This window comes from Oncorhynchus nerka, linkage group LG4, assembly GCF_034236695.1.
Source record: "Oncorhynchus nerka isolate Pitt River linkage group LG4, Oner_Uvic_2.0, whole genome shotgun sequence".
Classification (NCBI taxonomy): domain Eukaryota; kingdom Metazoa; phylum Chordata; class Actinopteri; order Salmoniformes; family Salmonidae; genus Oncorhynchus; species Oncorhynchus nerka.
The window spans coordinates 84,259,116-84,265,115 of record NC_088399.1 but is presented as its reverse complement, the minus strand read 5'-3'; positions in this window follow the sequence as shown (position 1 = coordinate 84,265,115).

Here is a 6,000-nt window from a genome sequence, read left to right as displayed (position 1 = left end):
TCTGAGATGTCAGATGTGAGAGTGCTGTCCCGTGACGAACTGATATCAAAGCAGCGCCAGGATGATGCACTCGCCAGAGTTGTCTTCTACTTGGACAGGGCCCGAAGACCTTCTAGGAGGGAACGTGGCCATGAACCAATCGAGGCTCTGCGGATTCTGAAGACCTGGGAGAAGCTCACTCTGAAAATGGGTGTACCATATCGCTTTACCAAAAGTTTGCTGTCAAATAGGAAGACGTACTAGTATGTAGTACCCACCTCAATGAGGGCGACAGTTTTGAAGGGTGTCCACGATGAAGCCGGTCATCAGGGGCAACAGCGGACGTTGTACTTGACGAGACAGAGGTTCTTCTGGCATGGTCTGGAGTCGGATGTGAGAGAGTATGTCAAGACCTGCAAGAGGTGTGTGTTCAGTAAGGCCCCCAGGCCAGAGCTCCACTGGAGAACATCATCACGACTGAGCCCCTTGAGTTGGTGTGTGTGGACTTCTGGTCTGCTGAAGACTCCAACAACAAGTCCTTGGATGTTCTGGTCGTCACAGATCATTTTACTAAGATGGCCCATACCTTCTTGTGTCTGAACCAATCAGCTAAAGCAGTGGAACAACATCTTCTGTGTGTATGGTTTTCCTCGTCGTATCCACTCTGACCAAGGGGACAACTTTGAAAGTAAATTGATTGCTGAGTTGTTGAGTGCTGCAGGAGTCCAGAAGTCGCACACAACTCCCTACCATCCGATGGGGAACGGGGGAGTCGAAAGGTTCAATAGAACGCTGGGAAACATGATCAGGGCTTTACCTACGAGAGCGAAGCACAGGTGGCCCCAGAAGCTGAAGTTGTTGACCTTCGCCTACAACTGTACAGTCCATGAAACCATGGGCCATGCCCCTTTCCAGTTGATGCTTGGGAGAACCCCCCGTCTGCCTGTCGACATGGTGTTTGGTATGGTGCTGCAAGACTCAGAGGTTGTAGACTATGACGAGTACATCAAGTCCCTGACAAGAGACCTGAGGGAGGCCATGGAGACAGTACAGGTGTCGGCAACCAAACAGCTGAAGAGGCATCACATCAGAGGAGCACCAGTGGAGGTTGGTGATCGGGTGCTGCTGGCGAATAAGGGTGAACGTGGAAAGAGGAAGCTGGCGGATCATTGGGAGAACAACCTCTATATTGTTACGGAGAAGAATAGTGACATCCACATCTTCAAGATACAGAACATGTCGACCGGGGCCAGGAGAAAACGGTCCACCGTAATCTGATAATGCCTGTAAACTTCTTGCCTCTCCCTGACACTGCCTTGGAGACACCTAATACGGGAGACCGTGAGGATCCGAGCGAGGAGATGGAGGACTCATCCATGAACGATATACCCGAAATGGGCATCCGTGAGAGGACTAGTGTGTGGGTATCAGAACAGATCTCGGAGGAAACACAGTCAGAGCCCTCTGAAAAAGAGACCCCAGATGTGCTGGAAGATGGGTCACTGGCGAGGGACCCTCAGAACTCATCACATTCTGAGGGTGCCACTGGTGGCACAAGCATGTCAGAGCTAACCTTTGGAGAAGAAATGTCCGAACCCTCTGAGGAAGAAAGGTATTCTGAAGATGCCGCTGGTGGCACAAGTTCCAGCAACAGTCACAGAACCCTTGACCTTGACAACCCACCGACTGTGGACAGTAACCCACCAATGTTGGTTGTAGTTGAACAGGTTACACGTAATGATAACTCTGTTAGGACTGTCAGGTCCGGGGCTGGTCGGGTTAGGAAACGCCCAGTGAGACTCACAGAGACTATGCAGACACAGAGGGTTTTTCATACAGAATTCATTAGAATACCTGTGTGGGTGTAGGAGTAGAATCCAAGTCTGTAGCCCTTTTTTTATATATATATTTTTTTACTTTCAAGAGACCCCATGGAGGTAATGGGTCAGAGGTCATGTAGGCCAAGGTTTTTCTGTTTGGGGTTCTTATTGTCACTGAGTGTACTGAACATGTAACAGGAATGTTTTCCTACGGGTTCTTGGAATTTTTTGAAAATGTGATGCAAAGGATTTTTCCATCGACAGCCATCAATATCGTTAAGCCCTGCACAACTAACGTGCTGTTTCCCATTTAACAACAGCAACAGAAATAAATGATGCTCAACTGGGACCACTGGCTGATGTGATTTATTTGAGAAAACACAACGCAAGGAGAGTATGATATACATCTGTTACACATATTCTATTTTCATAGCTGATGTGAAATTTCCTACATGTCAGTAGCCCATTCGAATCGGCCGCAAGTCAGAGTAAATGCCCATTCAGAGAGCAACACACACACACAAGCTATAAGCAAGAGAGCAGGGACGAGACAAAAAGTAGGCTATTTGCCGTTTTCATGGTATTGATGTCCCTTTTACCATAGCTTATCCCTTTGTGTAATGCAAATGAATCAGAATCAACTTAATTCGCCACGTATATTTGCACATACTCATGTTACTTGGTGATACGGTGCTGCTAGTGATAGACAATATTTAGAGACATGATACAGACAGCAGGGTTTTAACAAAGAATACATACATTACATACAATGAACAGAGTGAACGTTTGCCTACTTCTTTTAGTTGTGCTACACACGCTATTAGTCCTATACTACTGCAACATTTACACAAATGTAGGCTTAGCTGAAATACAGCCATATACACAACTGTCATTTTGTACACTGCGTGGTAAAGCACGGCTCTGACACTGATTTCAATAAGCCTGTGACCTCAAGTCTCATATCTGTGCCATATGCACAAGTAGATGCAATTTCACCGAGCATCTTTGTGATGTTGTCACTTGATTTCCAAAATGATTGAAACCGTGGCGAGGAGGCCAGTCCATCTCTGATCAATAAGTATTTTCAGTTTTTCCCCAATGTACTGTGCATCCACCGTTGGTTTCCTACATAAATTGTGTAGAGAGCTTAACACATTTTTTAAAAGTCCTCTATTGTATGGAGGCAAATCGTCCAAAAGTCGAATGCGCACAAGATGGAGAATGCGAAAAGATAAAACATTATTGCGCAAGCGAACACTTGCGTCACTGCTCTCTAACCTGATTTTTGATGATAGATGGCTGACATATTCCATATGTGTTGTTTCATAGTTTTGATGTATTCCCTATTATTCTACAATGTAGAAAATAGTTTAAAAAATTAAGAAAAACCCTGGAATGTGTAGGTGTGTCCAAACTTTTGACTGGTACTGTATACTGTATCTAATAATATCCGACTGGTGTTAGACCTTATTGAATATTCTGATCTAATCTTCGAAGATAGTTTCATTGTCTTCTTAGACTTTTATAAAGCCTTCAATACAGTGGAACATGAGTTTATATTTCTCTCCCTCGAGAAATGTGGTTTTGGGGAAATATTTTGTTGTACTATTAAAACTCTTAAAATGAATAGGAACAGTCCCATTAAATTACAACATGGCACTTCTCCTAGATTTGATTTGAAAAGAGGAATTGGGCAAGGTTTCTCTTCTTGTTTGCAACCCAGCTTCTTGCAAGTTTTGTTAAATCCAGCAATATACAAGGGATTTAAATTGCTGACAGAGATATTATCACAATTCAGCTTGCAGATAACACCAACCTATTTTTGAAAGATGCTGACCAGATTACTAGAGAAGTCGATGTGATAAATATTCTTTGCCTAAACCTTAATAGATGTGAATTGTTTACTGTTAAAGACTGTGATATCCTGTGTCTGCAATCTTCCAGTCAAGGAAAAAGTAACATACATTTCTCTCCCACCATTAGCTCTGACAAATTGAACACCCTAGTCATTGGCGACTCCATTATCGGTAGTATTAGACTAAAAAGAATAATCCAACGATCATACACTGTTTACCAGAGGGCAGGGCTACTGACATTAAGGCTAATCTGAAGATGGTGCTGGCTAAGGCTAAAACTGGCGAGTATAGGGATATTATTATCCATGTCGGCACCAACGATTTTAGGATGAAACAATCAGAGGTCACCAAGCGCAACATAGCTTCAGTGTGTAAATCAGCTAGAAAGATGTCGGCATCGAGTAGTTGTCTCTGGACAGGGCTCTACCTCCTCTAGCTCCACAATGAGATAGCCAGACAAATGTTAAGAAAATGTAATAAAGTAATGACTTTTCAAATAAGTTACCTTGCACGTTATATTGGCTGACAATTTGTGAGCTACGCTATCCTTACGAACCACATAGCATATCATTGCATCAGTATGTACCGGTATTTTAGCTAGCTAACTAACGTTTGATGCATCAGTAGCCAACTAACTTGCCAGTATATTAACTATGTTACACTGCTATGCTTTATCTTGGCCAGGTCGCAGTTGCAAATGAGAACTTGTTCTCAACTAGCCTACCTGGTTAAATAAAGGTGAAATAAAAATAAAAAATGTGCTACCTATCTACAGTACCAGTCAAACGTTTGGACACACCTACTCATTCAAGGGTTGTTCTTGATTTTTACTATTTTCTACATTGTAGGATAATAGTGAAGACGTCAAAACTATGAAATAACACATATGGAATCATGTAGTAACCAAAACAAAATGTTAAACAAATCAAAATATATCTTATATTTGAGATTCTTCAAAGTCGCCTTGATGACAGCTTTGCACACTCTTGGCATTCTCTCAACCAGCTGATTTTAGAATGCATTTCAATTAACAAGTGTGCCTTGTTAAAAGTTCATTTGTGGAATTAATGTGTTTGAGCCAATCAGTTGTGTTGTGACAAGGTAGGGGTGGTATACAAAAGATAGCCCTATATGGTAAAAGACCAAGTTCATATTATGGCAAGAACAGCTCAAATAAGCAAAGAAAAACAAGAGTCCACTTTAAGACATGAAAGTCAATCAATGCGGAACATTTCAAGAACTTTGAAAGTTTCTTCAAGTGCAGTCGCAAAAAACATCAAGCACAATGTTGAAACTGGCTCTCATGAGGACAGCCACAGGACAGGAAGATCCACAGTTACCTCTGCTGCAGAGGATAAGTTCATTAGAGGTAACTGTACCTCAGATTGCAGTCTAAATAAATGCTTCACAGAGTTCAAGTACAGACGCATCTCAACATCAACTGTTCATAGGAGACTGCGTGAATTGTATGTTTGTATTTATTATGGATCCCCATTAGCTGCTGCCAGGACTACCACATATTTACAGTACTAAATCCATGTGTGTATAGTGCGTATGTTATCGTGTGTGTGTGTGTGTGTGTTTGTGTGTGTATGCATGTGTCTGTGTTGCTTCACAGTCCCCGCTGTTCCATAAGGTGTTTTTTAATCTGTTTTTTAAAATGCTTGCATCAGTGAAATATAGAGTGAAATAGAGTTCCATGTAGTCATGGCTTTATGTAGTACTGAGCACCTCCCATAGTCTGTTCTGAACTTGGGGATTGTGAAGAGACCTCTTGTGGCATGTCTTGTGGGGTATGCATGGGTGTACGAGCTGTGTGCCATGTCTTGTGGGGTATGCATGGGTGTCCGAGCTGTGTGCCAGTAGTTTAGACAGACAGCTCGGTGCCTTCAACATGTCGATACCTCTCTTTTTTTAATAACCTTTATTTAACTAGGCAAGTCAGTTAAGAACAAATTCTTATTTACAACAACGGCCTAGGAACAGTGGGTTAACTGCCTTGTTCAGGGGCAGAACGACAGATTTTTACCTTGTCAGCTTGGGGATTCGATCTAGCAATCTTTTGGTTACTGGCCCAACAGTCTAACCACTAGACTACCTGCCGTCATAAATACGTAGTGATGAAGACAATCTCTCCTCCACTTTGAACCAGGAGAGATTGACATGCATATTATTAATGTTAGCTCTCTGTGTACATCCAAGGGCCAGCTGTCCTGACCTGTTCTGAGTAAATTGCAATTTTCTTAAGTCCTTTTTTGTGGCACCTGACCAAACGACTGAACAGTAGTCAAGGTACGACAAATCTAGGGCCTGTAGGACCTGCCTTGTTGATAGTGTTGTTACGA